Genomic DNA, 24961 nt, shown 5'->3' on the forward strand with positions numbered 1-24961 from the left:
CCCTGCTGTCTCCTCCCACCCTCCAGCCTTCCGGCTACTCCTCCTTTTCCCTTTCTTGTCCCCACCCACCCCCACCCCTGATCAGTCTGAAGAAGGGTTTCGGCCCGAAACGTTGCCTATTTCCTTCGCTCCATAGATGCTGCTGCACCCGCTGAGTTTCTCCAGCTTTTATGTGCTGGCCGTGGTTGTGCGCATGTGCAAGGCGGATGAGGAGCGAGCGGAGCCCGGCGGCTCAGACACGGATAGTGCAGGGAGATGGAGAGAGAGAGAGATATAGAGAGGGGGGTCCGCCCAGAGTTGAACGGTAGGTGTCCTGTCTTGGCCGGTGGCCCCCCTAGACCTCGAGGCCCTAAGCTTAAGCTTGTCTAGCTTATAGGGTGATTTCACAAAAGGTCACTGGAGCATAGATCCGCACCCACGTGACCGAAAATCTCAAGTGGAGGACATGCTAGACATCCGGTACATGTTAGTGGATGGGAAAACATGCACTTTCCCACCTGTTAAAAACATAGAAAACGGCCAGGTTTTGATCTGCAATTTATTGTGCCAGTCGGGGTGACCGTGAGGCACAGCTACCTAGATTTACAGTTTAAAAAAAAGATAGAAACTAAGGTAAATTAAAGAGGGAGCTGAAGGTGCCAATCCAGCGGAAGTGAACAGCGGACATTTGCCGTGGAGATTTAAAGGTCCAAAATATCGGGAATTATCGCGTTTCCTCACTGAATTTCATCAAAAGTAAGGCATTATTGACTTACTTTTGATGAAATTCAGCGAGCAAACGCGATCATTCCCGATATTTCATCAAAAGTAAGGCATTATTGACTTACTTTTGATGAAATTCAGCGAGCAAACGCGATAATTCCCGATATTTTGGACCTTTAAATCTCCACGGCAAATGTCTGCTGTTCACTTCTGCTGGATTGGCACCTTCAGCTCCCTCTTTAATTTACCTTAGTTTCTATCTTTTTTTTGGACTGTAAATCTAGGTAGCTGTGCCTCACGGTCACCCCGACTGGCATAATAAATTGCAGATCAAAACCTGGCTGTTTTCTATGTTTTTAACGGGTGGGAAAGTGCGTGTTTTCCCATCCACTAACATGTACAGGATGTCTAGCATGTCCTGCACTTGAGATTTTCGGTCACGTGGGTGCGGATCTACGCTCCAGTGACCTTTCGTGAAATCACCCTATAGGTAAATCCGGCCCTGGCAATGATCATATTGAATGGCGGTGCTGGCTCCAAAGGCCGAATGGCCTACTTCTGCACCTATTTTTCTATGTTACTATGTTTCTAACAAACAGGTTGTGTGTATGATTTCAGAGCACATTTCCAGCCCTCGATCTCTGAGGGCAGTACTTCTTCCCACTCTGACCAAGCACCTCTGAGGGAACTCAATGTTTTCTAACATGTAATGAGTCACTTTTACATTCTTGGTATTTTCCCTGGGTAGCTTACAACCCAACAGCATGAACATTGAATGTTTCCATTTTCACAGCACCCACACCCTAGTTGATCTCCTCCCACACATACTCACCTGTCCACCCAGGTTTCTTGCCCTTTTGTTCACTTTCCCCATCTCCTCACCCAGATCCGATCTGTATGTCATATACCCCACCCTTCTGGTTCCACCTATCACCTCCAGCTTCTGTTCCACCCCTCCCTTATACTGCTATTTACCAGCAACCTTTCCTCTTCCCTCTCAGACATGCAGGGTCAGGACCCAGACCGTCAACATACACCTTTTGTCTCCACAGATACTACTTGATGTATTGTTTTCCTCCAGCAATCATTTTTTGAATTGGATAAGTGTATTAGTCCTTAAAGATGGACTCCCTGTGGCAACCAGCTGGCAGAAACACACACATCTGTTTTCATAGAGGAAGCAGGAAGGAGGGGGGTCTGAGGTAGAGGGAGACAGTTCCTACATTCACCAAAAGGGATATGGAAATATTACAGATAAGGTTGAAAATGGACTGCATTGTAGCACAAAAAAAAAATGGTCACCACACCATCTGGTTTTCTTGGCTTTTAAATTATATGCTGCATGATCTGTTGATATTTAAGAATCAAATCAAGAGTCAAGAGTGTTTTATTGTCACATGTTCCAAAAGGGAACAATGAAATTCTTGCTTGCAGCAGCACAGCAGATATGTAAACATCAGATAATAAGCATATCTGTTATTTTATAAATAAGTTGTTTGACTACATTTTTCTCACCAGGAGGTGCTGTTGGTTCCCATCTGTACGACGATTCCTGGGAGGGCTGACATCAGGGCTGTGTGGTTATTTTGTAAAGCTCACAAGTGCTGCACTATAAAACAAGCCCTCTTTGTTTCCCGAAAATAACACGTGCATTATTTTATTGAACAGCCAGGATTTCCTGGGAGGTTTTACAGCATGACTACAAAATAAAAGTCTGTTTTGATCATGTAACCCTTCTCTGGATCTTTAAAGAGGAGCACAAAGCTTCTGCCCCCTTTCTACTACCCCACACAGCTCTCCGGCCCAACAAATAGTTGATTGATTTAAATTTGCAGATTTCTCTTCCTTCACTTCACATCTATACCTTGGATAAATTATTCCCTTTATCTCACACCATCTGTATTTTCATCTCTGGCTTTTGTCCACCACTGACTTTGGTGCCTTCCCACACAGTGGGGAACTTTGATTCTGCTGTGTGGGGATATTTTATGTCAAATCCTTTAGTGTGTCGTGTCCTGTTTATTTTTATTGTATGGCTGTATGGGAATTCATTTCACTGTGCCATTAGGCACATGTGACAATTAAATCTATCTTGAATCTTGAATCATTAAACTTGCATCTCACCTATTACCTGCCTTGCCTGCCATGCCCATCCTCTCTTCTGGCTTTCTTCCCACCCCTATAATCAGACTGAAGAAGGGTCCCAACCCGAAGCATCACCTATCCATGTTCTCCAGAGATGCTGCCTAATAACCCTTTGAATTACTCCCACACTTTGTGTCTACTTTGCAGATATTTAAACAGGAAATCCCATTTGAGCTTGAAAAACACTTTACAATATGTTCCTGGCAAAGAACACCCTATAAAGGAACACAGTGCAGTACAGGAGGTAAAGCAAATTTCAACAACAGATGAATATGGTTATGCCCCTGTCCCACTTAGGAAACCTGAACGGAAACCTCTGGAGACTTTGCGCCCCACCCAAGGTTTCCGTGCGGTTCCCGGAGGTTTTTTTCAGTCTCCCTAATGGTCGAATGTGGTTTCCGCTTCTTCTATATTCCGGCGATTATTTCAAAAAATTCAAAACCGGCCACGACTAAAAATAGGTTGCCGTTTTAAAAATCGGTAATTTTTTACCTGAAGCCGGTTGCGATGCTAGTTGCAGGTGGTTGCCGGAGGTTGCAGGTGGTTGCCGGAGGTTGCAGGTAGTGGAAGGTCTTACCTTCCACCACCTGCAACCTCCGGCAGACACCTTCAACCAGCATCGCAACCGGCTTCGACTAAATAAATTCAACTCAGGCAGCAACCCCACCACTATGCCACGGTGGACTGAAAAAGAGATTGAACATCCCTGAAGAGTTTCAACATTGACACGTACCATTGTGAACAGCAAGTATTAGAGTGTCCTTTTTGCCACATATGCTTAACACGGACTCATATGAATATATGAAGCTAGAATAGGGTAAACAAAGAAGAAATGAGAATCTTGAAAATCAAGAACCACTGATACTACAACATCCCTACAATTCTGTCATCTGTGTGATGGGAACTTTGAACCCCAGATTGATGTAATCACCACCTCCGTGCACATGACAACAGTATCAATTAGCTGATATCAAAGGATTCACCCTACTCATCGATATGAGTAAAGTACTGCTAAGAGTCAACTGTTTAATTTCTAAATGAATTGCAATGTGTTTGTAATACAACCAATGCATTCTGCAGGGCCTCATTTAAGTGTTTTATGTTAAGGGTAGAGTTCTTTCCCCTTGTAACAAATGCAATATTTTTTATCTTGCTTCTTTCATTTCAGCTGTTCTGGTTTGCTATGCATTTTCATTTCAGTATATCCTGTGAAGCTTTCTTACCACTGTCTACATTTGTTAAACAGATTACTTGTGTCGAAATCCAGTGGTTTAGTCACGTCTAGTTATTCCATAGTGTGCTATCTCATCTGAGTTGCGCAGCCAGTGATATCTAAGAGCACTCCCATGTGTTCCCCCAACATCAGTGTTCAGTTATTTAGATTGAAACTGGGAGTTTAAATTTCATTGTCCCAACCTTCCAATGCCATGTTTCGGTATCACTTTGACACCCAGAGAATGCTCATAAATTAAACTTCCTTGAGGAAAAAATGCTTGCAGAGACATATACATCATTTCTATAAAAATATGCCAACAATATGCAATCATGGAGGCAGTTTCTTCATAGAGCTATTGATCTTTCTGTCAGCTTCTTCCTAAACAATAATGCAATGTATACATAGAATAGTTGGTCATATGAGACAATCCTTTAAAGGGTGCACACCCGATATTATGTTACAGTAATCTCTGGGGTACTCCCGATATGCTGGGCACAATGGCCAATAATTGGTAATAGGAAAGGAATCAGTGATTTGATTGGAATATAAGGCTTTTCCGATGAAGGGTGTACTTACACACTTCAATCAGGCTAAGCTTCATCTTTAGGGGGAGTAATTTTAAGTGTTTAATATAGCTATTCCACAAAGGAGACTAACTAAGAATGAGCAAATTCTCAATACCGAGAGCAGCGGAGGCAAGGAATGGTCCAGGAGCCATATTATGGTTCTCAATTCTACTTCTAAGTGTGATGCATCACACAAAAATGATATTAACAGGAAACAACAGAGATACAATACACAAACAACTACAGGTGCTGGAATCTGGAGCAAAAAATAAAATAAATTGCTGGGATCTTGATTCAGGGGCTTGACCTAAAATATTGACACCCCTATACCTCCACATATGCTGCATGCCCATTGAATTCTTCGAGCAGTTTATTTTTTTAACAACGAGTTAGAATTAACTGGCACACTGTGCCAACACTTGATTAGAGAAATATACAAAATTAATCCCCCCTCATCCTCTTCACTTCAATTATGCACCCAGTTTTCCCACAAAAAAGACCTTGCCTGTATTTTTGTATTTAAATGTTAATACATTTCTTTGAGTAACGTCTCCCAGTCTTTTAAATGATTATCCTGATGCTTGCACTCATATCTGATGATCAGCCAGAAATTTGTTTCCCCCCCTATGCCACTTGCCATTAAAAAAAAATCTTATTTTATTTTACCTTGCTAATAAATCACTTCTTAATTTTGGCTGGTTGATTTGTAAAATTATTTCCATAATCTTCCATCTCTTCACAATTATAGAGATCCTGATCTCTGGTATCACATTAATGAACCCATGCCTTGCATTGCAATGGCATTACACTCCTTTCCATGATGCAATGTCCAAAGGGCACTCAGTCTCTAGTTGCAGCCCAAGCTTTGACATTCTGATTCCATGTTACAAACCAGGATGCTAGTGATTTTATTTATGGGTCTAGATACCCATTCTCGTATTTAGATATTTGATCTTTACTTCTATCACATTGAGCAGAATTGATTTATATTCAAATTTATTGGTTACTTCCAAAAAATCCATTGCTTTATAATTTCTGTCCTTCAATCTTTATCTATTTGCCCATTCTGCCAATCTATCTGGGTCACCTTGAGTTTTTAAAATCCTGCCCATTGATTAATACTTCTGTTGTTAAGAAATATTTTGATGATGTTCAGTAAACTATCATTATCAATATCTAGCCAAAATAATAGATCTAAAATTAGAACTATTGCATGATTGTGAATGGAATAGAAAAGTCAGGTTTGGATTTTTTTCAGTTCATTCATTTTGGAAATGCTGCTTTTTGCCTGTACATGTCAAATAAAGTGAAGCAAATAATATATTTTGTTAGCTAGTCTGGGATCACTTAGAAGGATGTGATTATGGAAATGGAAATTAAACCCTTCTATTGATTTGCCTCCGATCCATTGAATGGTTGTTCAATAATAGATTGGATGGGATTAAATTGCCAGCAATGTGCCCTGTTCTAAAAGGATATTGTTGACAAACAATAAACTATCATAAATAAATAACTATTAATGAAACATTACCCACTATAAAATATGTACTTGGTCACAATGCAAATTAATTTTGATGAGGTATGTGGTTAATTTCTACTGCATTATGTGAGGTCTATGATCAATAGAAATTCCTGCAGCAGAATTGTTAGAAGATCAAATCTACTATGGAAAGTGCTATTTTAAAATAATTTAGGAGCTTTAATGGTTTACAGATGCCTCTGAAAAATTGTTTCCTTTCCAGGAATCCTCCTTGCATTATGAGCTTATGGGATGCTGCAGAGTCAAGCCAACCTAGTGATGGTTTACAATAACTGGCACTTTGCAACAGCTACAAACAAAGCCACTGAAATTATTGATGTCACAAAATGAATTGCTACCTTTAGCTGAACTACAAATCTAAAGTGGTTATTAAGTTACAAAAATTGCAATAAATGATTGTTGAATGATTTAAACAATATTTCAACACTGTTACATTGTTGAATAGATTTATACTCAGTAGAAGGTGATTAAGAAATACTCTTTAAGTCACACATTTCTGTATTACTTGCTGAGGCACTTTAGAATATTAAAAATAATCTTTCCTTCATGATTGAAATATAAATATATTTTGGAATGCAGAGCATGAATACTGTCCTTTCCCAAAGAGTGCTAAAATCTCCTTGTTATTTGTAGTAAGCTCCTGGATAATACTGGTGAGCCTTGAAGGGAACACCAATGTTTTCACAGGCAATTGAGATGTCCCTGCAGAATGCGCCATTGGAGCCTTTTTGCCTCACCATCCAAAGCACTCAGGAAATTGTCTTCCTGAATGTATTGCCTGTGCCAGCTCTTTGATATAACCATATAACATATAACCATATAACAATTACAGCTCGGAAACAGGCCATCTCGGCCCTACAAGTCCGTGCCGAACAACTTTTTTTCCCCTTAGTCCCACCTGCCTGCACTCATACCATAACCCTCCATTCTCTTCTCATCCATATGCCTATCCAATTTATTTTTAAATGATACCAACGAACATGCCGCCACCACTTCCACTGGAAGCTCATTCCACACCGCTACCACTCTCTGAGTAAGGAAGTTCCCCCTCATGTTACCCTTAAACTTCTGTCCCTTAATTCTGAAGTCATGTCCTCTTGTTTGAATCTCCCCTATTCTCAAAGGGAAAAGCTTGTCCACATCAACTCTGTCTATCCCTCTCATCATTTTAAAGACTCTATCAAGTCCCCCCTTAACCTTCTGCGCTCCAGAGAATAAAGACCTAACTTATTCAACCTATCTATGTAACTGTAACTTAGTTGTTGAAACCCAGGCAACATTATAATACATCTCCTCTGTACTCTCTCTATTTTGTTGACATCCTTCCTATAATTGGGCGACCAAAATTGTACACCATACTCCAGATTTGGTCTCACCAATGCCTTGTACAATTTTAACATTACATCCCAGCTTATATCATCCCAGCACAGCTTATTACATCCCAGCATAGTTACCCATTTCATAACAGTCTCTTATTCATTCAACATGACTCGGCAAATTTCTCTTTTCCAGTATATATATGATATCTCTGACTGATTTCATGGAGAGCTTTGTAGATAAGTAAGAGTCAAAGTCACACAACATGGTAAGAGGCTCTTCGGCCCAACTCATCCATGCCGACCAATATGCCTCGTCTAAAATAATCCTATTTACTATGTTGCCTCCTATCCTTTGGTTATCTTAAAACCAAATGCAACTTGTGGATCATTTTATATGTTTCTACTATAATTTGTGTAAAGAATTGTTTCCTAACGTCATTCTCACTGTGGTTCTTGATTCCCCAACCAGTAGATCTATATTATCTCTATCAATCCCTCTTAAGAATAAAGAGGTCTTTCTTATGAATATGGTGCTCAGAACTGCCCTCATTGCTCTGGATGAGAGTTAACCAGTACTTCATATAACATTACTTTGAGACTCATAGATTAGGGTCTTCAATTCATACAGCAGGAAAGTAAGACCATCAGTCAGCCTGATGACCCAACACCCAATTACACTAATCAAGCACTAATCCATTTATTCCCATTAACATTCCCCTCAACACATAGATTTTATGATACACCTACATGCAAGGGGCACTTTGGAGTGGCAAATTAACCTATCAACCAGCATGGGTTTGAAACGTGGAAGGAACATCCACACCCATGAGCCTCAGGGAGTGCGCACAAGCACAGACAAGATTGGAGTTGAACCTGGCTCATTGGAATTATGAGACAGCAACGCTATTAGCCGTGCCAGTGATATCTATTTTACTTAATCACTATTTATTCACACATTTTCTTGATTTTTGTTTTGAACTAAATAAATGTTGTAGCAATCCCAAATCACACAAATTTCCAAATCTCTGGATCTCCAATGCATTAGGCTTTCATTGCCAATGACATATTCTTTTCCATCCTGTTTAGATTCTAAGTGGCTTCCTTTATATTTGCTGTTGAAACCCATTTTCAAAATTGGAAGTCATGCTCAAATATCCTCTGGATCCCATTAGACCTATTCTACCACTTTGAGAACCTGCCCATTATCCTTCCTCTACCGTACTGCTCAGCTAATATTCCAGACAGGATAATTGATTTCAGCTGCAATTTTGTTGACTATTCTTTTTTGAGGGGCTTCATCTAATGGCTACGTCCATGTGCATAACATCCATGGACATTCCCTTGTTCACTATTGTTGCAGTCATTTAAAAAAATATCGACTCAACAGGCATAACCCTACCCTTTACAAATCCACGCCAGCTTTTCCCGATTAATTGAATTTTTATTTAATGTATTTTGTGAATTTATCCTCGAGCAATTTCCTGAGCACAGATGGTGTATAAATCTCTAGTTTCCTTCTCGTACTTAAAAAAATAACACATTAAATTGTTCAAATTTGGGAATGGCTCCCAAATCAAGAAAACTTTAGAAAGTTTTAGTCTGGGAATCTGCAACGTTCTCACTCAATTCCTTTAAATGCTTGGATGGAAAAAAAAACCCTTGGAATTGGAGCTGGGAATTTATCACTCTTTGGAACCCTTGTTTGTTTTGCCACCATGACTTTATTGCATTAATTTTGCTAAGTCCCTGACACATTTTAATATGAAGTCATGTGAAGATGATCATGTTGTTATTCTTCCCCTCCACTCTAAATACGGATGCAGAGGTATTATTCAACATGTCTGCCATGTATCTGTTTTCAGTAACAATAATACCATTGAATATTTTTAAGGGGCCTTGGATCACACTCCTATTTTCAAATATGATATATTTGAATGTAAAATGGTTTTCACATTCTTTGCAGATTTCTTTCCATGCTCCTTTTTCACCATTTGCTGTTATATATCTCTCTCTCTATTACAGTTAGTTTTTCCCCTCTAACATGCTTACAAAAAGATCTGAGGAAATTTTATGATATTTAATGTCCTATGAAAACATAAATTGTTGTTGTCTCAATTACAAAAACATGCTGGTGCTAACCATCAAGAGATCACATGTCTACATTTCTAATTTGTGTTTTTTCTGTAAAGTCACAGGATGGAAAGGGGCCTTTCAGGTCAATTAGTCCATGCCCATCAAGGTGCCGTCCTGAGATAGTCCCATTTGTCTGTGTCTGGCCCATATCCATTCAAACCTTTTCTATTCATGAACCTGTCTAAATGTATCTCACTGATCAACAAGACAATACGACCATACGATCAAGGAGCAGAATTAGGCCTATTCAGCCCATCGAGTCTACTTTGCCATTCCATCACGGCTGATCTATTTTTCCCTCTCAACCCCATTCTTCTGCCTTCTCCCCATAACCTTTGATGCCCCTTCCTAATGAAGAACAAGTTCAAATGATGTCAGCAATTTATTTTATTTGCTTATATATGTGGTTACAATCTTTTTGTGCCCAATTGACTTAATCCTTTACAAATGTTAAACGTAAAGCTTTTCCAGCTTCTGATGGTATATTTTCCCCTGCCGATCAGATTTTTCCTGGCAATGCAATTCAGATGGACTGAGATCAGGAAATACGGTAATGTTCAAACCCGCCTATTCCCTGTTGGAAACCCAAAGCAACAATTTTCCAGCTGGGCGTGAAACTGGCATTGCTTTTGAATCAAAATTCAGTAACAATAGCATTTGTAATTGCTTTCCCTTTTCTTCCTTGCTGTGTTTCTTAAATATTTATGCAAATTGTACTATTTTTTAAATTTTGTTTTGATATTTTGGCAGTAGAATATAATAAAAATGTTTCAGTTGAAATAGAATATTGTTTTCAGGATCCTCATGCAAGGATACTGCAGTCCCATCATTTATAAAAGATGAAAGAAAAACTGTTAGTGAGCTGACAAGGAGTGAGAAATCATTTAATAATTACAGAATCCATGCTCTTGAGAACTAATTAAAGTGGAGGATGGGCTGCCTTGAAATGAATCCACACTGCATTATTTATCTTGTAGATGAGATGGTGCCGTGCTATGCAGTTTACAAAGCTCCAGAGCTGAGCTGCGCTCTCATTATGCCACGGCTTTGATTGAAGTAGCATCTTTCTGTGTGGGATCTTGATCAGTTATACCCTCTTTAGTGAAGAGTCAAGATTGTTTTATTGTCATGTGTATCGCCAATGGAACAATTTTACTTCGGAGTCACGTGAGTGATTCCGTGAAGAACCCAGCAGGTACTGCGCATGCGGCATTATCGCACAGCTGTGCAACGCGGCCAGTGGGAGTCGGGCTAGCTCCCGCATCCAAGGAACGAGAGGTAAGTACTTACCTTAATCGGGCCTTGTGGTTTTTGCTCCAGGGGGAGCAAAGTAGAGAGGCATGGTGAGCGGCCCCCGTTTCGACTCCAGCGTGGAGCCGACAGTGGACGGGGAAAAAGCGCTACCCGGACCGCAAACGCTGCGGACCGCTGCAAGGAGCTGCGCTATACCGGTCCGCTGAACAGCTGTTTGGTAACAGCGGCGGACCGGCGGGAAGTTTAAAAAACCCGACCAGCAGCCCTGCAGACTCCTGACCAGGAGAATCACCGCCCGGGAACCGCCACAACGCCGCCTGGAAAACGGCAGGCAGCCTCTACATGCAGGTAAGAGAAAAATCTTCCCAATTTACAGGTTCTACAGGAGCCAACTTCCTCCAAAACTGGAACAGGTTGGAGAAGGCAAAAATAAGTATGTCTGTCTCCCCAAGCCAGAGGAGGTCATGGAGTTCACCTCCAGGAGAAAAGGGGCACTGGCTGAATGCCAAGGGAGCTGACTCCTACCCCAGTGCTATTGCACTAGCCATCTCCCTTGTCAAGGGATTGATGCAACAGCGGAGTTTGAGCTATGCCTCCTCCAATTTAGCACACCCTTTTGCTCCCTCTTTTGAGGCTAGCTAAGGAGGCCAGGGCTGGGCTGGCTTAAACGCTGGGCAGGCGGACGAGAACAGCAGTATGCCAGGGGAGCAGGATCAGGAAGAGCTACTGGGTGTCGTGGGCCACTACATGGCTCCTCCACGCGACCATCTTCCCAACAAAAGTCCTGCAGGAGCAGGCCTTTCCAGAGGCAAATCCGCAGGCAGCTGGGTCAGCAGACTCGCAGACAAGCAGCGAATTCTACAGAAGGGTCAAGATGTTACCACCTTTGCTCGCCTTTTCCACGGATTATACTCTCCCAGGATGAGACTATCCCATTGCACTACCAGGGTGCTGACGACTAAGATGTTCCCAAATTTGGGATACTCGACTACTCGACTGAAATGGTGCATATAGACCTGCCCGCAACCCCAAATATATGGGGCTATGCAAACCGCTGCTGCGGGAAGAGAGGCAGATAAACCTGTGCGCCTCATGAAGGCAGGCCATGGAACGAGCAGGACATCGCATCCAACACCCAGCTGGCAGCACCCCTCGGCATCCACCAGTGAATCAAACAAGGACTGGTGAAAGCCTGGCGACCGCTTCACTTTACCCCCAAAGTTCTTTTTAGACGGGGCCCAGAGCGGAGCCCGTGGGAGAATACGCCGCCCCAGCGACAGCACCAGCATACCAGCAAACTACGCCTTCATGAAAAAACAACAAACATGGAGGTAGGTAGTCTGGTTCCTCCCGTTTACACTAAACAAGGGTGTTCTACTAACTGCGTGGGGGGGCATTTACACTTGTGGATAAAGCATGGGATGCTGTCACAAATAACTAAAATATACTCAACAGTCTTAGAGGATAAAAACGAATTCAAATTGGGCATATTACCGCCAGTTCAGCAATGCGCCCAAAGGGCATTTTCTCCCTCTAAGAAAAGAGAAGTGAGAAGGTCAAGCTGAACTAGAAAGGCTCATTACTAAACGGATCATGGGAGTAAACATGAGCCATTGGAATTTGTATCGAATATATTCACCAAAACTACAATAGATGGTGAATGTAGCATCATCATTGATCTAATATCACTAAATAAATCTGTTGAGTATATACACTTTAAGATGGAGATGGGTTCTTGTCACTGCCAGACATCTGATCTCCCTAGGATACCTATGGGGAGCATTGATATGGAAGATGCTAACTATCTTATACCCATACACTAGGATCATTATAGATACCTAAAAAATTTTACCTGGATAATGGATATCCCGGTTAGGGCAACCATGGGAGCATATAGCATTCCCTATGGTCTAACCTCAGCCCTAAACTATTATAAATGGCCATGAAAATATTAAGAAAACAAGCATAATCATGGCATATATTGGATGATATCCTCATATTAGGGGAAACAAAGGAATTAGCTGTGGCAGCAGTTCTAGCTACGAAACAGCTCCCTAAAGCTGAGGTTTATCCCACGCCCAGATAAACCAGAATTGAAGCGTTAACTACCAAGGATTATCTGGGCTTCAATAATAATTCCGTCCATATGACTGTTACTTTGCCAAGGTACTTGGGTCACTATAATCAAATCATGAATGTACCCACTGAAGCTATATCACAATTAAGGTGGTGGGCAGACATATATTTGGCATAGTTTTCAGCCCTATTATCATCACCAATCCCAACCTGGTTATTAAAAACCGATGCCAGTACTTTAGGCTGGGGAGCAACTAAACTCCATATCCAGCACAGGTAACAGATGGACCAATTCACAAACATCGTTACTACACATACCGGGCATCAACTACTTGGGATTGGTGATCGCCTATTGGGCTAAATAGCATATGCATTTCAAATGCAGCACGTACATATGTGGTTACGGATTGATAATACTATGGTGGTGGCTTATATCAACCATATGGGGAGCATAATAATCATTATTGTGCAACAAATTGGTCAAACAAATCTGGCAATGGTGTGTCAAAAGACATTTTAACTATCAGCTGCCTATGTCCTAGGAAGCTAGAACACAGTGGGAGACACCATGTCACGGGGTAAAATCCATGATTACATTGAATAGATGTCAAACCCAAAATATCTGCTAAATTTATTAAGCAGTTTGAAAGCCAGATATCAATTTGGTTGCACAAGACGGAATCACCAGTAACCCATGTATGTGACTTAGGAACCAGATTAGAGGCAGCAGCGATAGATGCCTATACGCTGGAAGGGGGAATTTCTGCTTTGCCTTCCTCCCTTCTGCCTCATCAGACGGGCACTTCGCAATACAGAGGGATCTGTCTCCGAGATATTGAACGTGCCCGACCGGCCTACACAGCCATGGTTCCCAGTTCATCACGACACGGTGGGCGAGTCACCTATGGATTTCCCTAGTGGACCATGGTTGCTGACTCAACCCAGTATCAGGCACAAGCCACCCATGCCAGGGAAACATCAAACTCCTGGGTGCAGGGTTTGAATAGACCTTACCAGGGACTGGGATTATCCAAAGGAACCATTACCACCATGTCGGCATCCCTGCGAACAGTCACTAAAAGCTAACATGGGTAAAATACTGCCACGACGCAGGGACAACGAACTATTCAACCACTGACGTATTGGAGTTCCTGGAACATCTACACCATGACTAAAAGGTGAGTTACAGTGCCGTAAATACAGCATGGAGCGCCTTATCTGCTTATCTAAAACAGCATGTCAGCAGAGCATGGGATCCCATCCACTGAAGGTATGAAGGGCAACTATAATATAAGCCCCAAACACCCAGGTATATACCCATGTATGGGATATTGGTGTGACATTGACATGTCTCAGAGATGGCACCAGCCAGATCCCTCAGCTTGCTTAATCTATGTTTTTAAAAAAACGCTCATGCTTATGGCTCTCGTACACGCTCACAGAGTCCAGTCACTCCATAAACCAGACTGGATAACATGGTGATTACCCCAGACGCATCACGTTCATATTTAGGTCTGGTAAAATCTAACTCGCAGGTATATGGGACTAGGCGAGATTATGAGTTCGGCACGAACTAGTAGGGTCGAGATCGCCTGTGTTTCCCGTGCTGTAGTCTTTATATGGCTATATGGACCAGGAACGCCCAATTCACTGGTGGGATTCCGGGCCTACCCACCAGAGTCCAGGTTGAGTGTGGTGACCCATCTACTACTATATATAGACACAACCCACAATCTTAGAGGGAGAGGAAAGCCTATGGGTCAACCACAGTAACCCAAGACGGGGTACGAGCCAAACCACTCCAAGGTGGCTCAAACAGGTACCGAAAGCTGCCGGAATAGATAATAAAGAGATTTAATCCCATTCCACTAGGGCAGCATTGGTATCAGCGGCTGAACGAATGGACATCCCGGTTGACCACATTTTCAATACAGCAGAATGGTCAAGGGAACGGCGTTCAGAACATTTTGTTTTTATTATAAACCGTTGATAAACCTGATTTAATTGCAGGAGAATATTACAAACTGCAATATTAATTTAAGCTCAGAGGAGCTCTTTTATGTTGTTATTGTTAACAAATACCTTTCTGTTTCTTTTGAAAGCAGATCAACTGGTTGATTACGATAACACTTCCTCCCTCATAAACTTCGGCAGTGAGTGAAATAAAAACTGTTACACGGTTTGAAATCACAGACCTTTGAAGTCTTCACGGAATCACTCACGTGACTCCGAAGTAAAATAGTTAGATTAAACGAGTACTTACCAGTATGAAGTTTGATCTGTATTTTATGAGGAGTTACGGTGAGGGATTAAGTGCCCGCCGCTCCCACCCTCATTATATAGATCAAGCTAATAAACTGATGTCTCGTGATCTTTACTATCTTACTTCAAATATTGTGTCTATTCTGTGATTCCACACCGCTGCTTCGAAGTATGCCGCATGCGCAGTACCTGCTGGGTTCTTCACTTAATCCCTCACCGTAACTCCTCATAAAATACAGATCAAACTTCATACTGGTAAGTACTCGTTTAATCTAACTATTAAATTCTTACCTGCTGCAGCTGATCAGGCACACCAATGCAATAATACACAAATAAATATACAATAATCAATAATGTAATAAATTCATATTCAGTAATATTGGCTAACCAGATCAGAATAGTCTAAACCTGAAGCTCATAGTGCAACCAAAAACAGTTCATTGAAGATCATAGTTGCTGAGATAGTGGTTTATGTTGTGTAATGTTCAAGAGCATGATGGTTGTTGGGAAGAAGGTGTTCTTGATCCAGGTGGTCACGGTTTTTAGGCTCCTGTACCTTCTTCTTAATAGCAGTAGCAAGATGAGAGTATGGCCATAGTCGTCAGGGTCTTTGACGATATTGGTTGCCTTTTTGAGGCACCTCCTCTTGTAGATCCCTTCGATAGTGAGGAGATCAGCACCCATGATGGACCTCATGTTGCCAAATGGAAGAAAACCTTGCAGACATCAAAGATACAGCACTGCCTGCTTATTGTTTGCATTTGTTTTTCTCTCAGAACAGTTTAGGGATCATCCCAGGTCTCAATCAGATAACAAAAGCATTGGTCAGTCCACTCATATTTCATAGGAAGATGATATTGTAGAACAATGTCACAATGAACGCTAGAAGACAAAGGACAAGAATGTAAACAGGGTAGTATAGTGGTGCAGCGTGTAGAGCTGCTTCCTCTCTGTTACAGGGTTCAAACCCAATCTCTGGTGCGAACAAAATGTAGTTATTTTCTCTCCCTATGTCTGAATCAGTTTCCCCCAGCTGCTCTGATTTCCTCTCGTGTGATGCTCAATATGTGAATTGGTTGTTCTAACGCACCACTAATGAGGTGCATAGTGGAATGATCAGGGAGCAGTTGATGGGCATGAGAGAGAGAACAGGTGAATAGATTGATAAGGATTACTCTGGGAGCTGACTGACTGACTGCAAGGCTGAATGTTCTCCTTCTACCTTATTCGGAAATCTAATATGAGAAGAACTAGAGATAGAAGCTTTCAGTAGCAAACATTAGGATATGTCTAATGGTGTGCTGTAGGTTAAATATGTCTAATGGTGTACATGAAGGATAAATTGAGGAAAATAATTTACATCATGGTAAAATTATGTATCAAAATGAATTGAGTCAGACCGTTGGGGAGGATAAAAGATCCTCTAAAAATAATTTTTACAGGTGACAACTTCAAATAGTGAATTGCTACTTTGTTAAGATGTTTGTCAGTACTGTACAAGCTTGTTAATGTTGTCATGAGCCTGTTACATAAGGTTGAAGGTAAAGCAAATTTATTAACATACTAAATTATTCTCTAAACATTATTATTAATTATATGCAAATTCAAACTGTCAACTATGACTTGGTCAATGGCACAGTTGTCTCTGTTCCAGAAGGTTGTTGTTTCATATCTTAATTTAGAGACAAGTTGAATACATAGCACATGTAATTTGGAAAAAAGGCTGATAAATCCGATGGACCCAATAACATGCGTCTTTAAAATGAAGTTTGTGCAGAGATGGTTGATGCATTTCGGTGGTCTTCCAAAATTCCTGAGATTTGGAAAGATGACAGTGGATTGGAAAACTGCCACTGCAATGCCCATATTCAAGAATTGAGGAAGACCAATCTAGAAACTATAGCTTGTTCGTCTAACACTTGTCATTGGAAACACTTGTCATGCTAGAAGCCATCATTGAGGAATTAATTAAATATGGGTTGGGTGATAATGTTTGGAATATTTGCTGATAATACTAAAATTAGTGGAGTTACAAATATTGAAGAAGGTTGTTGAATGATACGGAGAGACATAGATCATTTGGAAAGTCGTGTGGTGTAGTGGCAAATGGAATTTAATCCAGACAAGTGTGAGGTAATGCATTTTGGGACAGCAAATACCACGGGATACATACAATAAATCGCAAACACCATAAAATGTAGAGGGTCCAAAAGGCTGAGCACCAAATTGGACATGGCCTGCAGTGACACTGTGCAGCGGACCAGTGATGGAAGACATCAACAACATTGCCAAGCTAGGTCAACCGTTGCAATTCCAACCCAGTGCCGCCACCAGGATAACGGGCCTTTATTGCCAAGTTTAAAAAAACCCCCATCTTTAATAGCTCTGAATTTGAAGGGTAAAAGACAGCACCAGAAACATGGCGACTCTTTCATACTGCCTCAGTCTAATCTACTATCTCACATTCTTGTACTTAAGTGTGATTATGCCTATGTTTTGTAAGATTTGTAATTGAAATGCACGCAAAAAAAAGAATTTCACTATATGTCGTCACATATGGCAATAATGAGCCGTTGCATTCAGGGTTGGGCAGTTTGGACGTTGGTTTAAGATGAGCGGGAAGAAATTTAAAGGAGAGTTGAGGAGCAAGTTTTTCATCAAGACAGTTGTGGTTATATGCGACAAGTTGCCAGAGAAAGTGGTGAGGCAGATACAATTAGAATATTTGAAAGGCATTTGGGCATATACTGGATAGGAATGGAATATGGGTCATAGGGCTTAATACAGGCAAGTGATATCAGCACAGATCAGATCAAGGTCAGCAATGGACGATTAGGGCCAAAGGGCCTGTTTCTGTGCTGAATAACTTTAGTTGCAGACTTTTTAGAAAATTGCCTTGCAAATTAGCACAGTCAACATCGAAATAAAACTGTGCCTGATGAATTCATTGGAGGACTTTAAGGATGTAACATGCAGGTTGGGTAAAGGGTTGGAGAATGAAGCGGAGGCCAAAATAAACTCTCTTGACTTGACTTGTCTTGATGTAACATGTGGGTTGGGTAAAGGATTAGAGAATGAAGCGCAGGCCAAAATTAGATAAACCATGCTTTTATAGGATGGCAAACAGACTTGAGGGGCTGAATAGCGTTCCCCTGCTCAAACATGTACCATATGCAATGGTAATTCCAGTAACAGGGTTGGAGGTAAGATGTGCCGACATCTGATCTCCAAGTTGTTTTGGACTTGCGTTTTTGGCCAATATATGTGGAAATCCAAGACAATCTGAGCCATGAGTGGCTGAGAGCCAGCGGTTCCCTATGGAACTGCTGAGTTTCAGTCAACTCAGTTTGGATGAATGGTGATTTCTGATGACTGAACGGAGATTATTTAGCTGCAATTATAGGCAGCCCTGAGCAGCCTAAACTCATCTTTTATCATTGAGACACATGGGAAACATTCATGGCCCAGAAGACATTTAGAGATGGGCTCTATAATTTAGCTGATATATAATTGTTGATTTGGGAACAGCACTTAGGGAAATTTGGACTTCTGACATTTGGAGATATGCATTTGTTTTACTTAAGTATGCAGAATATTAAATATAATCTATGGATTCATTCTGACTTACTGTAAAATTGAAGAAGGACCACACACAATCGGAACAATGTTTAAAAATTCTATCCGTGTAGGGCCGAAAATGCTAATTTATATACAGTAATTAGTATCTGGAATGATATTGTGAATAGGATTTTGAGAATAAAACTTCCAGTGTATTTGTGGGTGATTGCTGCAGCTTTGTTACCAGACAACAGGTTCAAGTCAGATTGAGTTTATTGTCATATGCACAGGTATGGTCAGATACAAGTAGAATGAAAATCTTGCAGTAGTTTCCCAGGCACAGAGATCAGACCACACGTAAAAACATAAATCATGAATAAATTATAGATAGATTCTCCAAGACAGTGGAAAAAGACTAGTCATTAGTACTAACACAATTGGCAAACAAGACCATCGTAATGCACAAGGTAGACAGTGGTGTTCTGCTGCTGAGTAGTATTAACGTTGTCCAGATCTGTTCAAGAAGCTGATGGTTGCTGGAAAGTAACTGTTCCTGAACCTGTTGGTGTGGGATTTTAGGCTTTAGTGTCTGCTGCCTGTTGGCTTGGTTTAGTTTGGTTAAGTTTAGAGATACAGCGTGGAATCCGGCGTTTTGGCCCACCGAGTCCGCACCGACCAACGATCACCTGTACACTAGTTCTATCTTACAGGGACAATTTACAGAGGTCAATTGGCATGTCTTTGGGATGAGGGAGGACCCAAGGAAACCCACGCAGTCACAGGGAGAACGTAAAATTCTGCACAGACAGCCCCCGTAGTCAGGATCAAACTCAGTCTCTGGTGCCGTGGTGCTGCCACTATGGTAGCAGGGAGAAGAGAGTCTGGCCTGGAGAGTGGAGCATTGTGATGATAGATGCCACCTTTTTGAGGTAGTACTTCATGTAGCTGCTTTTGATGGTGGTGAGGGCTGTGCTCGTGATGGATCAGGGTGTCTACCTCTCTCTACAGCATCTTGCCTGTATATTGAGATTGCCATACCTGGCCATGATGTAACCACTCAGGATGCTTTTTACAGTACCTCTGTAGAAGATTAGATTGTTGGAGTATTGGTGCGGGTATGCCTTCATCGTGATTCCTCATTTGTGTTACCACTATTTTATTCCTGTTTGACACCATTTGACACCATCCGCTCCTCAGGCTCACTGACCTACATCTGTAGAGTATTCTTCTCTCCAAATGGTATGTTTTGGAATATTAATACTAAATTTCTGCTGTGTTCTTTGAATCTCCCATCTTTTGGCACAAGATTGATAGTCGTTGTGTATGTGGCCATCTTTAGCCATTTACAGCTTATTTCTCTTGAGGTTCTGTTGTTTCATTGCTTGAGAAAGCTACACACTAATCATGTTTTTTCCTGGCTCATGGCAGAGCTGACAGGGTTCAGTTCGAAGCCCATAATGATCAGAGCAGATGTCTTGGCAGCACTTGGAGACAGTGTGTGTTACTGTGTGCAAGTGTGAAGAGACAGCAGCAGTAAAACCCCGAGTAAATCCCAAGGCTGGGCAAGTCCTCATTTTCTCCATATTCTGTACATATCATTGATCAATGTCCAAAGAAAGAAAAAGCCTTTGATTTTTGAGGCCAACTATAGTTCAAGTATTTCTGCATTGATTGATTGATTGATTGATTGATACTACAAGTGACATGTCATAGAGAAATTCTTCATTTTAATGTATGGATTATCATACACAAAGTATGCAAAGAGTCGCCACATATAGGGTGTCTTGACTCACATGAAGATAATGAATCTCCTGCTTCCACAACTATTTACCTGGTGGTTTTATTTAACAGTCACTATTTGTCCTGTTTTGATTATTTTAATGGCTGAAATTATTAGCTTCACTCCTGATAGGTATGACCTCAGCCCACTATATTTTATATTTGACTTGATTGATATACCTGTAGATCAAGAATTCACTTTGAATAGATAATTACCGAGGCCAGGGCAGCACAGCGGCACAGCTGGTGCTCCTGTTTCCTCCCATATCCCAAATATGTATGAATTTGTAGGTTACTTGGCCTTTGTAAATTACCTACAGTGTGTACGGAGTGGCTGAGGAATTTGGCTAACAAGGAACTAATGTGAATAAGTCATCAGTGTTTAGCGTGGACTGGATGGGACAAAGAGCCTGTTTTCATGCTGTATCTCAAAACAAAAATCTGAACAAACATTATCTAAGGTCACTGACATGCAATAACGTCATAATCATTGAAGCGAATCCTGATATTGGGATGTCTTTTTTCAAAATAACAAGCTACTCATCAGAAATATTCAAAGCTCTATAAAGCATCGAACAATGTTGATGAAATATGTCAGTCCATTAAAGCAAACCGCTTAGAATTTCAGCTGAAGCTGGTTTCTACTCACTTTTTGATGGCTGGTAAAAGAAAATGGCCTAAATGTTACAGGGTAACACAGAGAGTTATTTATTTGTGTGGTCAGCTGCAATAATTGGTGGCGTCATTTGTAGATCATTATGGGAACTAACACAATGCACCATATCCCAGGATTTCAGTGTCAGAATATGTTTCTAAAGGTAATATACTCTACTTATTGTTAAAGGTACTTGGCCGGATATTTAGATGCCAATATCTCTATCCACAAGTGAATCATCAACAGCTCTTTATCAACGTTCATATCAAAATGATGATCATTCATTTTAATGTTTAGTTTAGGAAAGAACTGCAGATGCAGAAAATCGAAGGTATACAAAAAAGCTGGAGAAACTCAGCAGGTGAGGCAGCATCTATGGAGTGGAGGAATAGGCGACGTTTCGTGTTGAGACCCTTCTTCACACTGATGTCGGGGGGGAGGCGCATGAAAAAGAAAGGAAGAGGCGGAGACAGTAGGGTGTGGGAGAGCTGTGAAGGGGAGGGAAAAGAAGGAGAAAGCAAGGACTACCTGAAATTGGAGAAGTCAATGTTCATACCGCTGGGGTGTAAACTACCCGAGTGAAATAAGAAGTGTTGTTCCTCCAATTTGCGGTGGAACTCACTCTGGCCATGGAGGAGGCCCAGGAGAGAAAGGTCGGATTCGGAATGGGAGGGGGAGTTGAAGTGCTGAGCCACAGGGAGATCAGGTTGGTTATAGCGAACTGGCGGAGGTCAATGATTCAATGTTTAAATCACTGGTGACATTGATACTGTTTTGCTTATTTTTTTCCCCCACTGGTTACCAGCTTCCATATTATATAATAAATAAAAATCAAAAAAACTCCAGATGCTTGGTCAAAAATAAAATACAGAGAATGCTGAAAACATCCAAGAGCTCAGCAGCTTCTGTGGAAACAGAACCAAGTTAACATTTCAGGTCAAAGCCCCTTTGTTATAACCCTGGCAGGGAGAAAGCAAGTTCACTTGTGTTTCCCTCATTCTCACTTCTGACAAAGAGTCCTCAACCTGAAACATCAAGGATTTCTCTCTGCACAGATTCTGCCTGACCTGCTGAATGTTCCAGAATTAGACGCATTATCTGAAATTCCTGTGTTGATTTCCTTGATCAACCACAGTTTCTCTCTTCCTCTCTCTCTCCTTGCATGCACCACCCTTTATTTCTCTTGTGCTTGACTTTGAACTGTTGCTTAAAGGCCCTGCCCCACGATGCGAGTTTACCCAAGAGTTCCCCCAAGTTTAAAAATAATCAAACTCGTAGTAAGTACGTAGAATGTACGTAGCAGGTACGTCGGAGCTCGTGAATGTCTTGTAGCGGCTCATAATGCTAACGGCAGGTACTCGGGAAGCGTGGTAACTCGTGAAGTTTTTTTCAACAGTGTGAAAAATTTCCAAGAGTAAAAAAATACTCGTGATGAAGTAACACGAGTTTGATTTTTTTTTTACTCGGGAGAGCTCTTGGGTAAATTCGCATCGTGGGACAGGGGCTTAAGTCTTTGTGTTAAAGATAGTGGGACTAAGTGGGAGTTTTCAGACTTGACAGACCACCACAAGTGTACAGTCTCTCCATGCATGAGATAGCTTTTACTTACCTATTTTTTCCATCCCATTATCATGGGCAGGATGATCTGTATGTCCTCTTGGCTTCCTCATCTCTATTGAAGTAATGTTCAGAGTGTGCAGAGAATCATGTGGAAAATGCCAAGTGCCAAGGAAAAGTTTATGTTTGCATTATTTGAGGTTTCTCTCAAATTGCTCAACAATGTGTATGATCAAATTCATCATTCGGTGACATCATGTTTACTTACATGTATTATAGATGATAAAGATGGGTCCTAAATTTTCTAAAATTATATCTCGGGTACAGGTTTAGTAACTTGTAAATTCTTTCAGATACAACATGAATTTCAAAATCTTCCTAAACCCAATTAAATTAAAAAAAACACTAATGTCTTATTAATTTATATTTATAGTGCTTAAAAATGCGTAAAGATGCCTTAAAGTGTTATAAATCATTCTAAATCCCAGTGAGTACAGGCCCACTGCCGTCAAATGCTCATCATATGTGAACCCAATTATTCCTGGGATCATTCTTGTAAACCTCCTCTGGACCCTCTCCAATGCCAGCACATCCTTCCTCAGATATGGGATCCAAAACTGTTTACAATACTCCAAATGTGGCCAGACCAATGCTTTATAAAGCCTCAGCTTTACATATCTGTTCTTACATTCTAGTTCTTTTGAAATAAATGCATTGCATTGCACTTGTCTTCCTTACTACCGATACTATGTACAAATTAACTTTATTGGAATCCTGTGCAAGCACTTACGAATCCCTTTGCACCTCCTATTACTGAATTCTCTCCCCATTTAGAAAATAGTCCACATCTTTATTCCAACTACCAAAGTGCATAACTCATCACTTTGATACACTGTATTCCATTTGCCACTTTTTTTGCCCACTCTCCTAACCTGACCTTCAAATCCCTCAGTCAAATCATTGATATACAATGTGAAGTTGAACTTGTGAATTGCTTGGCTTCAGGCAGGTTATGGGAGAGGTTCTGCTAGATTTGACGTATTTTGCTTTGAGAGAACAGTTATATGGTAAATTACACAATTCTGTTCTGATCATTTAACATTTGTCTTCCTTGCCAAGGGCAAAGTACAAATAGTGGCTCAATTGCACATGTTTCCCTCACTGTCAATAACAAACCTGACCAACCCAAGCATAAAGCGAGCTGTACTAACACTCACACAAGCATTTGACAATGTGATATCAAAATAAGATTTGACTTTCATTATATAAAGCCATGTCCATTTCTAAAATAATAAAAAGTAAATATGATATAAAACTTCTAATTTGTGAATACTAATACTTTTAATGTTTTCCTTTATGTATCCATTTTTAGGTGTGAACGTGCTAACTTTAAATTAATTAATACTAGAATAAAAATATCTCATACCAATAAACATTGCTATATGATGTTTTAAACCCTTGTTCAGTTTAAAACATTGAACATATTTTATATAATTTAATTAAAATCACGTTATATGTAATTATTGCAATGAAAGTCTTTGTGAAAAACATTTGGAGGTGGCTCCAATGGAGTTTTGATTTTGTTTATTATGTGAATCTCCCATCACTTGCACAACTCCGTAGTCAAAATTGGAAATGGGCACCACAAGCCAGATTGATCTCAATTGCATATTAACTCTAAATGTATTTAATATCTGCTGGTCTCTGCCTGCCCAAGTCTATGTGGGTAAGTGTAGTGGATTTTATAAATGATACCCAATGCATGCCAGTGCCAGTGCCAGTGGAGGAGGGAATGAATAACTAGCAAGATGGTTATCTGTATGCCTAAAATGTCTATTTTATGTATGCAGTGATGTACTAATTATCCTGACATTTAATGCTGAAGGTATTAATGTGAAAAAATATACACTGAAGGAACTATACCCTGGTACTAACCTAAAGCAAAAATCGGAGAAATGGGTGTTTCTATTTGTAGAATAAGAAAATGCTTCCTTAAATTGATTTCAACAATTGATTTAATGTCAAAAGATTATTAATGGACAGCATATTAAATGATAATAAAGTTGTTCCTTAATGTGAATATCAATCTGAATGAGCCTTTCGATGAAAGTGAATTAATGTCTTCTCACCCACTCTCGCCAAGAGCAAGCTGCATGCCTATGTGTAAAACAAAGTGTAAGAGACCAATTTGAAATAATG

At 40.7% G+C, this 24961-nt stretch overlaps 1 protein-coding gene across 2 annotated transcripts in view; it reads left to right on the top strand.

Moving 5' to 3' along the window:
- The window catches only part of amer3 (APC membrane recruitment protein 3), a 93403-nt gene that overhangs the window by 19658 nt on the left and 48784 nt on the right, over positions 1-24961 (top strand). The gene's annotated exons all lie outside the window — the stretch shown is intronic.

The sequence above is a fragment of the Leucoraja erinacea genome, chromosome 14 (assembly GCF_028641065.1).
Source record: "Leucoraja erinacea ecotype New England chromosome 14, Leri_hhj_1, whole genome shotgun sequence".
NCBI classification, from domain to species: domain Eukaryota; kingdom Metazoa; phylum Chordata; class Chondrichthyes; order Rajiformes; family Rajidae; genus Leucoraja; species Leucoraja erinaceus.